The following is an 18,775-nucleotide window of genomic DNA, read 5'->3' on the forward strand; positions in this document are numbered from 1 at the left end:
GCACTGTTCACAAACTGCAGTTCTAGTGAGCAGGACAGCTGTGATATTAAAGACTTTACGTTAACATCTCTTTTGTATTTGTTTTTTCTGCTGAGACAGCTAAAGGTTGTGAAAAGTACCTCAGATTTCACCCTCAAAGTGTGCATGAGATTCCTTTTTTAAAGTATTATGTTTTACCTGTCTTGAAGGAAACATCTAGACACTGTGACCGGATACACTTTTCTTTATATTCTCTTATTAAGTCCTGATGAGAGAGAAATATCAGTTTGAGGGTTAACACCACGAATGACAATGCTCTTAGTCTTTATATGAAAAAAAAAAATAAATAATGGAACTGATAGGCAAGACTTCTCATTTTACTTTAGTGAACAGCAACCCAGTGGCACAAGCCATCTTTCTGTGCACGTGTGTACCTGTGTGTGTATGTATGTATAATTACTGCATATTTATTGAACTACCTATTTATGATGAACTCCAGTTCACAATTCAATCATTGAAATACTCTAATGAAATTTGATGAGGTTTTCCCACAGAAGATAAGAGAGGACATTAAATTAATCTCTATTTCCAGGGTCCAAGGTTAGCAAGCACATGAACACTTCCATGAATCTGCCTCTAACATTGAACAGCAACATTTACAGCTGATTAAATTTGGTTGTTGTTCATATACCTTTTAATTTATATATAATCAACAAAACAAATATACTTTACAGGGGAATGTATGGACAAAAAGAAAAAGAACCAGCCTTCATATGAAAAGAATACCCCTTAAACCACCTCAGAAACAAACAAACAAACAAAACACCCCAAAAACCAAAAAATGCAACAAACCAAATAAACCAAACAAAACCCAAACCAAACCAAAGAAAAGCAAAACAAACAACAGCCCAAACCGCAAAACAAATGGAAGACCTTCTGAATGGCATATACTTAACTACAATGGCTTACAATTGCTGTTGCTTGTTCCTGGTGATTCTTTCTTCTGGGTTATAGAAGTGCTGTCTGGCTTAACGTAAGTGTCATACAAATGAAAGTATGAGGAACCCTTAATGCTTATGTTAAACCAAAATTTATATCCACGGTCCTGGATTCTAAACAAATTGGGCTTTCTTACTCACAGGAAATTCTTAGAAATTATTTCACAAGAAATTTTAGAAATCTGTGGAATTAACTAGCTCACATACCATCTGTGTGAACTGAAGAAGTCTCCACCTTAAAAATGGCAAACTCTTTTACAGCTATTGCTGTTCATATCTTCATCCTTTATTCAAAGACAATGCCAGAAAACTTGCTGAGGGTGCACTCAATCCCACCTTCTATGTTGCCAGTGAAGATGTTAAACAGACTGGTCAAAATGCTGACTCCTGAGGAATGTCACTTGTCATTGGTCTCCACAGATCTCACAGTTCCTGGCCTCTTCCATCTTCACTGTACAAACCTGCCAAATAGTTGGAGTGAAGTTCTCACAACTTTTTACTTCAGTGTATTTTTTATATGTTAAATTCTGGCATAACAGTCAGTATCACAACATACCAGATAAGAATTATTCAATGGCCTACGTTTGCATGTCCCTTGCATGTCCCACTGTTCTGGTTCCTTATCCCCATAAAACAGACAAACAAAAAAAGTGAAAACATTTTTTGGCATGTAGATGACACAGGCAAGATTAAATGAGATTAATGACTTTATTTCCACAAACTCTTGGATATCCTGCCAAGGAAAAAAATTCTCATCTATATGTGGTGGCATTATCATGGTGTTGCTCAATTTTGGCTCCTGATCAATAGGATAATTTTTAAACATGACTAATGCTTCCACTTACTCCAGATGCTTTTCTATTTAGATTATTCCTGTGAATACCACTAATGGGCTTTTGCAAAGATTTATGCAGCCATATAATCCTTTCTAAGAAGAACATTATTGCCAGTGCAAAAATCTAGTCCACTAAGGCTGGAAAATTACAAAGAACTTCATGTAATGTTACATTTCGAAAACACTCTAAGTGTACTACATTTATGGCTACATTGGTTTCTTCTATGCAACTTAGCAGAAATCTGTTAAATTCTTATGGTAGATGCAAATGTCAACTTTTACTTAGACTAAATCGTACCCTACTACAGAAATGATCTGTCAGAAATACTGTGATTGCTGGTAGAACGATATAATATTCCTTAGGAATAAGAATAGCAAGATTTGGGACTGAGAAAGCTTTGCATTTCAATTAAGAAGTCAACATTTAAAAAGTATTCCAGAATAATGAATACCATAGTATCCCTCATCACTCTGGATCTGGGAGTCAGCTCTGGGAAGAATAATGGATGAAGGTGTAATACCCCTGTCATCTGAAGAGCACCAAGACAATGAAAAACTTACCTATGAAGAAAGGCTGAAAGGCTTGCTCATCCTGGAGAAGTGAAGGCTTCGTGGAGACTTTAGAGCAGTATCTAAAGGGGGGCCTACAAGAAAGCTGGTGAGGGACTTCTTGCAGGGGCATGTAGTGACAGAACAAGGGGGAATGGCTTTAAATTGTGAAAGGGGAGATTTAGATGAGGTATTAGGAAAAAATTCTTCACTATGAGGGTAGTGAGACACTGGAACAGGTTTCCCAGGACTTTGAGCAACCTGGTCTACTGGAAGGTGTCCCTGCCCACAGCAGCAGGGTTGGAACTAGATGATCATTAAGGTCTCTTCCAAGCCTAACCATTCTATGATTTCATGATTATGTGAAAAACATATATTATTCTCACTCATCTAGCATATGAAGTTGTGAATTTATAACTCTTAACAATTCAATAAGCTACATACTAAGACTTGGATCTTGCTGGCTGTCTCAGAAAATGAAAATATTTCTCTCACAGTGGATTAATGGTTAGGGTTAAGTGCCAGCAGTTACTGACTCATTAGCAGCTTCTTTTGTGTTCCAGGAAAGAGAAAATTTCATTTGACAAAATCAAAGAATAATCATCATTTTTTGAAAGTTAGTGGAAAGGTCAGTAATTCTAGATTAGGGGAGGAACCTTCTTGAACTAATAGTTATGAGGTGTGATTTATATTTTGCTAATTATATTGTTTTATATATATAGTAAATAGATTTTTGCTTTAATATTGAACCACAGTGAAAAGAGGGATCAGAATTAGAGTAAAATGTATACTGTCCAAGACCTCAACAAGTGATAAACCCAGATATTTGAACCATCTGCATACAGTCATCAGTACCTGAGAGTTTTAAACCTGAGGTTTTACAGTGAGCTGCATGGTATATTTGATTTGTTTTAGGGTGATAACATGAGATAATAGTACGGAAATAAAAAAACCCACAATCCACTAGCATATATCAGCCAGGGTATACTTGATACACAGCTAGGTATAGGAGAAGAGTCTCACAAAATTTATAACTGACCAACCTGGCCTTTTGAAACTGTATTGTTTCTTAAAAAGTGAAAAGGAAAAACTTGTGGAAATTTTTATTTACTTTTTAAAATATTTTATTTATTTATTTAAAATTAACATTGACTTGCAAATTTTGGAGGAATGCTCACTGCAACATGATATTTTTGGTATCTCACCTCTTGTCTTCACAGTGCTGTTTCTTGCATTCAACTTTTTGCTGTTTCTACATTAGGAAAAGACCTGTGGATGCAGGCATCCTTTTTATTTTCATTATTCTAAAACCCACTTTCTTCATTCACCCAAGAAATCTTCACAAGTTGCAGCTAGTTATATGAAATAGCTAGGTAGCTTTAACTAGAGTATTTAATAGCCTGAAGACACTGATCAGGAATAATAAAGCTAGAAGCAGTTTAAATATTTTTCCTGATTTTATATTAGCAAATAAGCTGTTCCTAGTACAATGGCAACACATGGGAAAATTATGCCTGACTGCCTCAGATGGATTTCTGTAGCGTATTCTTACACATTGACCACAGGCATTGGTGGGTAAACTGATCACATATGCAGTTATTGCATGTTTTTGAGGGGAATTTATCTATATTGAAATATATATCTCAGATAAATCACTGCAAATTTAACTAAAAATATTCTTGTGTAACAGATTTCTACTGCTATTACAAAAAAGCTAAAATTAAAAAAAAAATAACAGCAGTGTCCATATTAACTAAATATTTTTGCTCTTATGTATAACTCCAGAGATGGACAGTTTGAAATAGAAATTGTAATGCTTTCTTTTAAAAGGTAGTTGAGCCTGCTTCATATGTGAATAAGTCAAAATACATAATGGAGAAGTTTTATTGCATATTTGCACACTACCTGCAGGACAGACCTTGATGTGAAATAATACTGGATGGAAGTATTTTGTTAAGGAAATTTATATCTACATCAGTAATGTTTCTCATAGCTCTACAAATCAGTAACATCTTGGAAGCAAAATTACTGCAATAGTAAACTGATGAGAAGTTAATTTTATCAGAGAATCACAGAACTGTAGAATAGTTAGGGTTAGAAAGGACCTTAAAATCATCTAGTTCCAACCCCCCCTCCCACGGGGATCAAACTTTTCAAAAACAATTATAGACTTATAGAATTGAAGTTTATATATTGGGCTCCAAAGATTTATTTAATATTTAATTCAGGCTTTTTGCAATAAATGAATGTATTGCATTTAGTATATGCAGTATATTTTTATATATCATAACTATTAAATAAAATGCATTATGCAACACAGTGTACTATTAATTATTTATTATTATGGTATCATATTATAGTATCACGCATCATGCCATACTGAATATTATTTTTAAAATGTGAATTATAAATAATATCTATTTACTAAAACCAAGTTTTGAAATACAGACATATATTTATATGTATGCATGTATGCACATTTTTGCATTTTGCCAAGTATGTTAGCTAGTGTTTTTAGAAGGCTTAGAAATAAAAACTGTTACTACTTTTCAAGATTGTCTCTTAGTCTGAAAGCAGACTATTTATTGCTCGTTCAACACACAAGAAAAGGATATCAAAGCAAGTGAGATGAAATATTACATAACACTGCAGAAGTATTAGTAGTAGTTTTTGTACTTAGTAAATATATTGTTTCAAAATCAGGAACAACTACAGTGCAGGAGAAGGCAAAGTGATACAGAAGGTGACAGAAATAAAACACTCAAATTACTTTCAATAGCCTGAAAGAATTAACAACCAAAAAAAAAAAAAACCAAAAATTACATCCAATAGGAACCCTTAAAATTTAAAATTGATTAGGTAGCATTTTTTCATTATTCATGCTGCTGTTATTAGCAGGAATAGATAGCATGTTAACCTTTGCTGAAATAGGTGCCAGAATTTAAGAAATGAAAAACCTAAATGAGAATAATAAATTTCAGGATCACCTTCCATAGAAAAAAAAAAAAAAAAAAAAATTCAGAACTTTAAAAGAAATTCTCTATGCAGATAAACTTTTATATGTGAGCAGTCCCTGATGAAGCCCATGTGCAATTCAGAAGGCCATTTCTGTTCAGCAGACATTTTAGGACATGCTTAATATTACTATTACTTATGACTATGACATGACATTCAAAATACAGCAAAATATTAAAACTCATCAGGGATACCCATGAGAAGCAATACTCATGAAAAAATTGAATACTGCTAATATTTTGCATATTTGTTTATTTGTTTATTTATTTACTCTGGCAATTGATCTTAAAATGTGGCACCCTATAATATTTTGGTTATATATTTCAAATTCACTGTTTGTGGGTTTTGGGTTTTTTGCAAATTCCTTTACATATTTGTTGTGCAGATATGGAATTCCATTTGACATATTATGTAGATGGATCCAACTAAAATTTATACCATAAAAATTTATATTGAAAGATTGACTCCAGAAGTAATATTTATAATAAATTTTTATACCATTAACAGAAAATACCATGATTTTAGAATACAATAGGTCAGTTAAGCTATAAAGTATTTAGCCTGTACTTACATCCATCTCTGACGTGGAAGAACTGAATTGTGCTGTTCTTTCTATCATACTTCATATAAAAGATAAAATGTGTTAGTAATCATTAGTAGATTTCAACTTTATTTTATATGTTGGAATGCACTGGACAGGTAGACCACTGCAGTAATATTTTGCATTGTATTAATGCATTAATATTTTAAACAGGTCACATTCATTATTAACTGAAGTATTAAAATACCAAGAATCAATTTGATGATCAAGTTTGTACATTGTGCTTAGATTATTAAGGAATAATAAAATATTTAGCAAGATCCTTTATTGCGTTCCTTTTGTAAAGTGACTGTTAGGCAATTGCACCAACTCCCATCCTACATTTTATACATAACATGAAGATAAACAACATCATTAAGTTTGCAAATCTAATGCCAGAATTTCTGAAAGTGCAGGATCAGAGTTGACCAAATTAAGATTTTTTTTTAATTCTCATAATATTCCTTGTTATACAATGAAATGTTGCTTTTTTTTCCTGATTCAATGAGCTAAGAAGGACAGTGTTCAGATAACGAATGGCTATTTGAGATGTTATTTTCTTTTGTTCGGTGTAAGGTTCTGTGTCTTATTTATTACATGCTATACAAATCCTTTCTGCAAGACAAAACCATTAATTTTCTTGTAGCATAGGGTTTTCAAAAGTGTACTATCTGAATAAGTTTATAAAAGACAGTTACAAACTTATTTCAGCGATACAGCTGTGAGATAAAGTTACCTGGGAGTTTTATTTCAATGTAAGAATGTCCAGTTCTACCTCCTTAGATAAAAAATCATGTTGTTGAGCCTTGCCTGCTAGAACATATTTAGTTAATATCAAGCTAGATGGCAATAGTGGGTGTAAAAGCAATTCCACAGTCTGATTGAGTTATCACTATTTGATTGAAACCTTACCTGCATGCCTTTGCAACTGCTCATAAAACCACTGGTAACACGACCTTTGTAGCATTTAGTAGGATCTTTAAACTCCACATCAACAGTTCTGTGCTTTGGGATAATTTCCCTCAATGTGAATACAATTAGTCCTACATCTGTCCACCAATCGTTTTGTAAATCTTTCAGTTTGGCAGTGAATTAATGTTATATTTTGCATATTCAGTCTCATAAGAATAAACCTGGTTGGCATCTGCACCATTATGTGAATGAAAAATTTGAGAAGCTGAAAGCAGCATGAACTGAAAGACATCCTAAATTGGTTTTTAACCTGAGGTATTCTTTAGGACAGATGACTCACCTATCTACCTGCTAGTATGGTTGTATTGCTATACAGCATGTAAGTTTAGTGAGACTTTAGAACTTTAACAAGCACCATTTAGGAATGCATCAGACATCAATTTAAATATAGGGAACAAAGGCAGAATAAACTAGATTGTTAAAAGATAGTGTAATTCCCTCGCCCTTTCTGTTTTGGCTGGTACTTTGAGGTCTGTAGAAAGAAACTCTTTTTGCCTCATCAGGTTGTTAGGTATCTAAAAGGTAGTACACGACAAATCCGCCAGCCTCACACAAGCACAATATAAAAGCTATTCCTTCTCTGTTTCAGAAGATAAGATTCAGGGAATCTTCTGACAAAACTCATTTATGTAGAACGTTCATGAGAACATCTGGTTCCAACCCCCTGCCATGGGCAGGGACACCTCACACTAAACCATGTCACCCAAGGCTCTGTCCAACCTGGCCTTGAACACCGCCAGGGATCGAGCATTCACAACATCCCTGGGCAACCCATTCCAGTGCCTCACCACCCTTACAGTAAAGAACTTCTTCCTTATATCCAGTCTAAAGTTCCCCTGTTTTAGTTTCAATCCATTGCCCCTTGTCCTATAACTAAAGTCCCTAATGAAGAGTCCCTCTCCAGGGGCCATCCTTATAGCCACCCTTCAGACACTGTAAGGCTGCTATGAGGTCTCCACAGAATCTCAGAATCCCGAGGGTTGGAAGGGACCTCAAAAGATCATCTAGTCCAACCCCCCTGCAAGAGCAGGGTAACCTAGAGTACATCACACAGGAACTTGTCCAGCTGGGCCTTGAATATCTCCAACGTAGGAGACTCTTTCTCTTCTCCAAGGCTGAACAGCCCCAACTTTCTCAGTCTCTCTTCATATGGGAGGTGCTCCAGTCTCCTGATCATCCTCATGGCCCTCCTCTGGACTTGTTCCAACAGTTCCATGTCCTTTTCATGTTGAAGACACCAGAACTGCACACAATACTCCATGAGAGCAGAGTAGAGGGGCAGGATCACTTCCTTCGACCTGCTGGTCATGCTCCTTTTGATGCAGCCCAGGATACAGTTGGCTTTCTGAGCTGTGAGCTCCAACTGAAGCTGGCTCATGTTCATTTTCTCATCGACCAAAACCCCAGAGTCCTTCTCCACAGGGCTGCTCTGAATCTCTTCTTTGCCCAACCTGCTGCTGTGCCTGGGATTGCTCTGACCCAGGTGTAGGACCTTGCACTTGGCATGGTTTTCCCTAAAAATTCTAGATTTTCCCTAAAGATGACAAAAAAGTATCTCCCAAAACATGTCAATGTTGCCATTTTTGAAAAACAGAAAATGTTTCAGTTGAATTATACAGTTGGATTATATATGTTTCAGTTGAATTATATTTGGATGAGTTTGTGACTCACTGAGAGAATGATGAGAAGTTTTTAGGTAGATGAAGCATCCTTTTAGATTTTCAAAAAGAAAAGTAAATGAAAAATTATTTAAATTCTATGCTATGCTATGCTATCCTAAATTGGTCTTGTGCTACAGTAAATTTTCCAGATTGTTATTTCTGGTATGGAGAACAAGATAGTGTAAAAAAAAAGAAAAGATAAAGTGTGCCTTCTTACACTGCCATGACACAGAAGACTGCAGCCAGCAGTAACATGACACAGATGTAAAAGCCAAGGCTACCATGCTTTTTATCCTTTTGAAAGATAACACAAGATTTCATTTGGATCACAAAGACTTAGTGTTTGAATGTCAGATAGCCTAGATTTAAATGTCCTTAAATTAGTTGCTAGTGCATATGTATACACATGTAAAATATACACTGTGTAAAGTTGCATTGTTAAAGAATTTTATTTAAATCAAAATAGACAAAAATTATATGTCAGTAAGGATACAGCAAAACACTGGCCAATGTGCTAGCATTCAGTGTTCTGTCATGTTAGATGCTTGTTGAAGACTTCTTGTGCAGGTGACAAGACATTACTTCATTACTTAGAAGTGCTAAAGAAATAACACCAGAAAAGTTTATATAAGTGCCTCCTTCATACTTACTAATAGATAGGTGGCTTCACAGACAGGAGACAATGTGTTCACCCAAAAATCTTACTTGCATGTCACAAAAGTTTAGGGGTATATTACTGTGTCATATTTAGTTTTGCATTGCTCCCCATTGCCTGTTCTCCTCATTACGTACTTTCAGTACACATACCTCAGTCCATACTTTCTCTCTGCTTTGATTACAAAGTGAGCCCAAAGACAGAAATAATGACCCAAATAAGTGCTTCAATAAGTTAGGTATACAAAGATAAATGGAATAAATGCAAGTCTCTTTTTGTCTTCTAAATAAAATTTTATTTAAATGAATATGATTTGTCTGTTTCGGTTTTCCTTTTGACTGGTAGGTTGTAGGATATTTAAGCAATTTTCAAATTGTTCTAGATCCTAGAAATATATTTCAACTTTTGTTATATAAATTTTTAGCAGGTAAACTCTCTGTGTAGCAGGCAGTTTATGAAGGAAATATTTTCAGAAGGTGTCTTTGCTCGTAACCCTTAACCTATACTTCTACTGTGTGATTCCTACTGTGTTCAGAGAACAGCTTTTTAGGAATTCTTCGTAAGGAAGCAAAAACTCCATTACCAGTTTCTTCTAGCCAAAGCAACTTCAAGTTTACTTTGCTAACCTCTCAGGTCAAAGGGCACATCTATCTCCTAACTAAAACCTTTTAACTTTTTCCCCCTTCTTCTCTGAAACTTCTAGTTTTTCATGCTGTTGTCACTTGAAAAGACACTTCAAATTAGTTCAGGGCTTAAAATTTAACCTATGTTTAAAATTGCTGCAATCCTGCAGGGAATGATCAATGTATTTGTGCTACTTTATAGAATCACAGAATCACAGAATGGTTAAGGTTGGAAGTGACCTATGAAGATAATCTAGTCCAACCTCCCCTGCAGATTCACCTAAAGCAGGCTGCACAGGATCACATCCATTCAGGTTTTATATTATCTCCAGAGAAGAAGACTACACAACCTCTCTGGGCAGCCTGTTTCAGTCCTCTGTCAATCTCAAGGTAACGAAGATCTTCCTCATATTCAGATGGAACTTCCTGTATTTCAGTTTGTGCCCACTGCCACTTGGCACCACTGAAAAGAGTCTGGCCCATCCTCTTGACACCCTCACTTCAGATATCTGCATGCATTGATAAGATTCCTCTCCTAGTTCTCTCTTCTCCAGGTTAAGCAGGTTCTGTTCTCCGCACTTTTCCTCATGAGAGATGCTCCAGTCCCCTGATTATCTTTGTAGCTCTCCACTCAACCCTTTCTAGTAGTTCCTTGTCTTTCTTGAACTGGGGAGCTCAACAGCTGGACACAGTACTCCAGATGTTTACTCACCAAGGCAGAGTGAGGGCTGGCCGCTCTTTTCCTGTTGCACCCCAGGATACCATTGGCCTTCTTGGATACAAGGGCATATTGCTGGCTCATGGTTCACTTGTCTACCAGGACTTCCAGCTCATTCTCTGAAGAGCTGCTCTCCAGCAGGTCAACCCCTAACCTGTACTGGTATATGGGGTTATTCAACCCTACACTTGCCTTTATTGAACATCATTAGATTCTTCTCCAGTCAACTCACTATCCCATCCAGGTCTCACTTAATGGCAGCAGAGACTTCTGTCCAGAGGTGAATAAGTTAGACAACACTAAAAGTATCTCATTCATCAGTATTTCACCACTGAATAAGTCTGCTTACTGTAAGAGAATACACTATTCTGTAACAGGAGTGACACAGCAGAGAACTGGTTCAAGAATGGCTGTTTTAAAGAGAGTAGTGGAAACATGACAATAATCATGTTTGTTAATTTTACTCCTTGCCTTTGTTTAAAATTAAGGGACATATTAAAAACTGGGACACAAACCAATTCCTTTTATGGCTTATATTGTACCTTTTAAAAATATTTTATCATGGAAACATAGCTATTGATTTTGCTGTTATTTTGTATGCCAAACTATATTCAATTTTGTTGTGCTATTGAACAACACTGTTCTTCTTTCTGCATTGACATCTGAGGTCTGTATAGTCTTCATTCGCTAAACATGGAAAGTAAAAGCTAGACACTACATAAAAAGTCTTGATAGCAGTGGGAGCTTTTTTTTTTTTTTAAGTCTTGAAATTGCTCTGAGTATCCAAATAATGGTAAGAATTTACTTTCATTTCATTTAAATTTCTTCAGAGATTTTAAGATTTGACCTTCAAGTCCACTAGAAGCCCAGCAAATGATTTAGTCTACAGTTCTATTTGAAATGAATTATTCCACTTAATCTTACAAGTAACATAGAGAAGAGCAGATGGACCAGTTTTTGGATGATTGAGTGAACTGAAAGGTAATTAAGGTAATACACTGGTTAAACAAGCCTGCAAAAGTCAGAAAACATTCTATCATAAAGTAAAAGGTCAAATTATTGTCTATCTGATAAATATGCAATATCTATTAAATGTCTAATATTCCAAGAAGGGAAATTACAATTCTTTTTCTTTCCTTCTCTTTTGATTTTATACAATAATCATTGAAAGACTGAATAATGAATTCACCCCCAGTGTAAGTTCCATGTAGTACAGTGTATATGACCAAAATATCAAAAGAAGTCTCCAGTTTTTTTCAAAGCACAATTTGTTCCTGTGTATCTACTACCATCTGTAGATGATTTGTGACTGAAGGACCAGGTATGTGTCCTGAAGCACTAATTATGATCATTAGAGGTGTGTGTGCAGGACTTAGATGTTGATTTCAGGTTTAAAGCTGTTTCTTCATCTGCACAGCTAATATCATATCTCTGCTGACATTAATGCAAATTCTGCTGGCATCAAAAGTTCACTGCAGTGCACTTGAAATGGGCTGCACTAAACCCCCCCCAAAATGAAGATTCTATTTGAAACTGGGTAATTACCCTCAGTCTTTAGTCAGTAGAAGACCACCACTTATAAAATAATTTTACCAGCTATTTTGGATGAACCATCTTTCTAAGTAGGTTTTGATTAGCTGTTCTCTCCTTTGTCTATCTTCTGCAACCCCCAGATGTTTTCTCTCACTGACCATTCTCATCTCCCTGGAGTAAATGCACCAGGTGCTCCATCTCCCCAGAAGAACTTCACTGTAATAATTCACCTCTATTGTATAACATATTGTCTTATTGATTATCAATCTCAACATTTTTTTTATTTGCTAATATTGCTTTATGCATACACACACAAACATTAGCAATTAGTAGCACAGTATGTTTAGTTCATGCTTTGTATCATTAAAGATCATAAATGCACATTACTGGCTCTGTGCATCTTCCTACTTACAATATGACAGCACAGGTGTAGACTTTCTCAGACCTTCAGTAGGCTAAAGACATCCTGCTTTTTAGTCTATTTTCTGTCTGCTTTTCAATCAGCCTCTCAGACTTTTAGTTATGTTACTTGCACAACTACCTTAATTAGATGTTGCATTTTTCCAGCTTTCCTATCACCGCTTTAGCTTGCACTTATCTCTCCCTGTCAGCTACAGAGGGAGCTGGATGACTGCTTCAAACTAGATACTTAACTAAACTTGGAAGAAGGTACTTCACATCCCTAATACTTTTGATTCCCCAACAGAGCCTCTAAGGAAGGCTTGAGTTTCAGAAAAGAGGAAGCCTCCATCTTCTGAATATGAAGCCAAGCTAAATTAAGCACTCAGAAGTTGAAGTATTCAGAACCCCCAAAGTTTGTGACAGCATTTATTAATGAAATACAGATTCAAAGAGATTCTTCATGCATAAAATAGAGTACTTTTCCAACCAATGCTATCTTTAAAACTTACATATTCATCACGCCTGTTGTGAGCTGACATACTCTGCAATTTACTTTGCAATGAGAAAGACTCCCTGCTTCCCAAAATGACTGAAATCTTATGAAACCACTGGTAGTTTGGAAGCATATTTATATGTACATACATGACATAGAATATATCCTTGAGGAAAAGCAGTGAGTTTTAAACACAAGGCTGTTGTCAGGATATCAGCTGTTATTCTTGATTATGTTAGAGGATTAATTGTATCCTCTGCAAAGGTCAATATAGCAAGCAAAGATTGCAAAGAAACTGCTTCAGAGATTGTTATCTCTTGGATAAATTAACTGGTGCTTTATCTTGATTATGGTTTATTTTATATTCCAAAGAAGCTTAAGTAGGTGAATGTCACAGTCAATAAATACAGATTACTCAACTTTCATTGGAAACTGATCTTCTCCACAAGGGAAATCTATGGTAGACTTGTTCCTTAAACACAACGAAAATGTTTCACTTCACAGTGCAGAAAAACGGGGCCTAGGTTTGGTAATTCGTCAAGTTGGACAACTAATGCAGTGAAATAACTCATACTCCTAAAGCACCGACTATGCTTTCCTCTTTTCAGTGTAGCTAGATACATATAAATTAGTGGATCATTCTTACCTTGGTTTCTCATTTTTCCTCCTTTTAAAAATGTATTCACAGAATTATGTTCTTCTAAATCCTAAACAAGATATAATTAGAGCCAGGAAGGGGAAGAAATTCATCTCTAAAAGAAATTAAATGCTTTCTTTTCAAACCCTTTGACATAACGTTGACAGGATATGATTACGTACATAGACATATATTTTAAGAAACTTGGATGAAGAGCTTATTCTATGACTATGAAATTCTTTCATGGATTAGTACCTCTATTCTGAAGAATAATGTGGTTTTTTTTCTGGTTTTGTTTTTGTTTGGTTTTGTTGGGTTTTTTGTTTGTTTGTTTTTGTTTTTGTTTGTTTTTTTCTGTAGAACATTTCCATGTCAAAATCATATTTGAGTAAGATATTCCCTACTGTCAAGACTGTATATATTGTGTTAGTAGCAGTTACCATTTTTATCATTATCACTAAAGATGAAAAGTGAGGAAAGAAAATATAACCCTCTTCAGGCCACAGCTAATAAGGAAAAACAGTAATAATATTTGAATATAGGATGACTGGAAAATCAAACACCAAGCATGTCATTGAGGATATTGGATAAGGTATGGGCTGTATATGTGACTGGTCAAATGGAACATAAGATGTCTTCGCAGGCAGGAGGACAGAAACTACATAGAAACAATTCTGACAAATAAAGGAAAGTGAGCTGCGCTTTGCTGCTGCACATCTGATCAATACTGAAGTACTGGAGAACAATAATCCTGCTCATTTTTTGCTCAATTTATGACCTCATAAAGCATGGGTGCAATTAGGTCAGCAAGCCATAGACTTCCCATTGAAGGTCTATTAGCTTTTACTCATTAAATAATTGAGGTCATTAATATAAAAACATTGGAGCAAAATACATATATATATATATATGGAAATATATCCATCTTGGATTATGGCTGTATTAATAAAGAATCTAGTTTTAAATTCTTTTACAAAACAACAAACCCAAAAAAGCAGCTTCCTAAAACAATTATTTTATTGACAACCTTGAAGAAAAAGGTTTATTATTACTGCAAGGGATATTTCAGGAGATCAAAACCAAGTGTGCATATCAGAAAGGATATTTTTGAAAGTATAGAATTTAGAACTTTAAACAATTTTAAGAAATCCAATAATAAAAAATAGTCAGTTCTACTCCAAATCCATGACATCAGTGAGGCACAGTAATGAATACAGATTGATGCCTGAACATGCCTTCAAAAAATTATCTATGTTCCTGGAGCAGTAAGCCTGAGTCAAAATTCTTCAAAAACATTGAGGTTACATCTTAGAAAACAGAGAGGTTAAGGGAATGACATAAAAAGCAAGAAGAAAATATTCAAGAAATAGATGAATGCTGGGGAACTTAAACAGCCATGCAAGAGTAAAACATTACAGAAGTGTAGGAAAAATACTAAAAGATAAAAGACACACAGACGGGGAAAGCTCCTAATGACCAATCGAAACAGTTTTTTAAAAAACAAATCCCAAGCCATGAAAGATTGGGAAAAACATATACATTGCTTACTTTTATAGGAAAAAGTCTGATACAATCTGATTAAATACACTAATTACATTGCATGAATTGAAGAAAAACAAAAAGAAAAGTTTGAAAGAGAAGTGAAAAAAAAGCATGAAGACTGGGTGTATCTTGCATAAAAAGTAGGTATAATATCTTCAAATGATCTTATCAAGAGAAACCACGTGGCAAACAAAAAATAATTAACTTAGGTCATCAAAAGTTTTCTAGCTATTGACTGACCACTTTTCCCAGCATTTCCAGTTATATGAGATAACGCAAATGGATGAGAGACTCAGAACATCTGGGGTACATCTAGCTGCTTGGCTTGGGCATTTTTGAGTGTCTGTGTCTTTTTAAAATTCTAATTTAAAATTTATAAGTACTGTAGAAAGCAGATCAGTGTTATCCAAAATGACTACCTGAGTCTAACTATAATGTTGTTGTTTTGGTTTTTTTCTTACCTCAGAACTATGGTTCCGTTATAGCTATGCTTGAAGTAAAAAAATTTTTTATCAGAGTGAAAATGCTAGTGAGTTTAAGTGTTGCCCTGAAACATGGTAACTGAGAGATACCAGAGTTCACATATCCCTTTCCTTAGCAATGTTTTTGAACCATCATAGGAAGAAGTAAGATCCACCTTCTTTCTATTTTTCTTTTTGAATTAATGCCAAATGTGCCCAACCTCTAAGAGTTCTATCTGGCGGGTTATTATAAGGTCTTACATGTATGAAACAAGCATGTATGTACTTAAACATTGTAGTAGACCTGAAGCAAGTATATATCTTGATGCATATCCTTCCATACGAAAACTGCCTGAATATATATGTCGTTAAAATTAGAAACTTACAAAAGGTTTCAGGAAGAAACATATCAGTGTGATAAGGTACCTAGATGGGCCAGCAGTGTTGTAAAGAAGGCACCTTAATTCTAACAAAGTCCCATGCTGATGTTCTGGAGCTTACCCTTAATCTCTCACTGAAGCAAGCCCAAAGTGAATCAGGAAGGACATTTTCCTGATCCTACAAAATATGTTATTCTCTATGAGCAGTTATGGTGTCATTCAGGATTATAGAGAAATTTAGGAAAAAATTTGGCCACAAGAAGTTGGAATTTCTTTATCTATGATCTTAGAATAATAGATTTACCAAAGCGCAATGAATTCCTTTTGCATTTTATAGATTCCCAGCAGATTACTGCACTAAGATCTGACTATATTTGTTTGGATACTAACCTAAAACTTGGAAATAAATTTCCTATCCAAAATCGAAGCATCCTGGCTCAATAAATTTTTATTTAAATTGTCCTTGTACTTGAAACTTGTGACACTTAACAGGCTACAGAGCCCTGATAGTCTAGCAGCTCAACAGAGAATCATCAGCTATAGAAACAAGCCCAAATATTTTCAGGACTGCTTTTCTATAGGTAGATCAACTGAATGAACTGAAGCTAGGAGAGGAATTAATTTCTGTTTTGTTTTAAATTAAAATTAATAAAATAAAATAATAAAAAAAGATATTATCTTAAAAAAAAAAAAAAATACAATTGCTCTGGAAGATTTCTTTCTTCCTCTGCCTTTACCTTGCTACATTGATCTGATTTCTGACAGGGACATTTCTTCATTCAGAAATAAAGTACACAAATCCTTTTGATCAGACTACATTGTGGTGACAGAATAACTTCCCATTTTAACTCTGGCATTGTCATCTCAGAATCAGGTAAAGTAGGAATAACACATCAGTTAATATTATATCAAGTCAAGTGATCTAGTAGAAAGTCTTTCATAGCAGTCTGATCAGAAACCTAGTGCACATAAAATTCATGATTTAGATCTCATAATTTCTAGTTCTTCCAAAAAAAGAGAAAAGAACTGCTGCTTAAGCTGAACAGTGGAGATTCTAATGATATTTTTATAAGTTAAGTACCAGGATCAACATTTCTCAGTAAATACGCGGGGTTAAACTATGAAATATTTGTATGATCCAGACACATTTCAGTCTAAATGCTAAATACAATATTAAATTTAAAAATAAAGGTTTTGTTTTTTTTTTTTTTGGTAAGTAAGATATATTTGTTCTTATACCAATTTATGCAGGTTTGCTTCTTATGCAGTTCTATCATATATTGTTTAAGCATGAACAGCACTATAATCAAAACATCATTGTGATCATCAGCTTGATCTTCCTCTCCTTTGTTTCATTCTGTTATTACTACTTAAAGCTTCACTCTATTTTTTTTAGGTATGGGGGTACTTATATTTAAATTTATTTAAAGTCTGAACTTTAAATGCTAGCACTTTCTCAGTAAGACTGCTAAAAAGATTTCTTTCTGTACTCCTCTTGTATTTATCTGGAGTATATCATATCTGCACTTAATTATTTTCCTCTTTAAGAAATGTTTAATGAAAAATCCTGCAGAGTACTTTGTTTTTCCCTTCTTCACTCAAAATGCAAAAAAGCTATCAAAAAATCCTCAAATATAATAATGAAAATATTTTCTTTTTTTAAGAAAAACAGAAATCTGTTAAGTCTGATTTATCTTTATTTCTTGAGTAGCATTTATTCAGTTGTGTGAAATACAGTTTCCTTTGACTACATTCATGAATGCCTTTTTCGCCACTGTTGAATGTAGGTACACAGTGCACTGATCTTTACTTTTTTTCTAAATTGTGCTTGTTCTCACATAATAACCATATGAGTCTGAAGCTTCAAGAAAAATATAATTTCTCTCTCTCTAAAGGGGCCAAGGTCTTAGTAGAGGCCCCTCCCCCAAAATAAAAATCTGCTGTTATTGCTGTCCCACCCACATTGTGAACTCTGATGATCTGAGGTATTATATTTATTAACAGTAAATTTACAAATATTAAAAAAATGATGAAATGGACACCCGAAACTTAGTTTTGATCCATAGGGACCCAGGTGAAGTTTGGTGGTTTAGTACTTAGTAGGTACTGTAACAGGTCCCAATATACCATTGCCTTTGATGGTCTCTGATTTATTGAGGTAAAAGGCATTCCCGATTTGTATAATACAGTGAAAAAAAAATTGAAAAATAATCAGAGTGTCCTTGGAGTAGGGAGATCTGCTCGAAGTAGAAGTCCTTACTGGAGGAGGAGAGGTAGACATTAAAAACATAGCCATATAATCCATACCTCAAACTATAGAGAAAGCATAATTTCCATCACTGAGTAGGTGATATCCAGTTCTGCTGTGTTCTTTGTTATGGCTATATTTCAAACTTCAGCTCAAGCTTCATTAACATCCAAACTGTCTGCATGCATGGCTTGGGAGGTGGTTATTGTCTCCCAGAGATTTGCTTACATGCAAGCTCAGTTAATGTAATATCTACTCAGGTTTTATCTATTGATGTAAATCATATAATCTTATATATATAATCATATAATGTTAGGCATAACACCTAACAGGCCAGAAAAATAGTATAAACTCCTTCATAGGAGGCTGGGTGCAACAGACATTAAGGGACACACAGCCCTTTTAAGCTGCAGGCCCATTAGGGTGCACCAGCTTCATTGCCAAAGCACTCATTTCTGTTGTCCACTAAGGACTGCAACATAAGCTCCCTAAGC

This window comes from Psittacula echo (assembly GCF_963264785.1).
Source record: "Psittacula echo genome assembly, chromosome: 1".
In the NCBI taxonomy this organism is placed as follows: Eukaryota; Metazoa; Chordata; class Aves; order Psittaciformes; family Psittacidae; genus Psittacula; species Psittacula echo.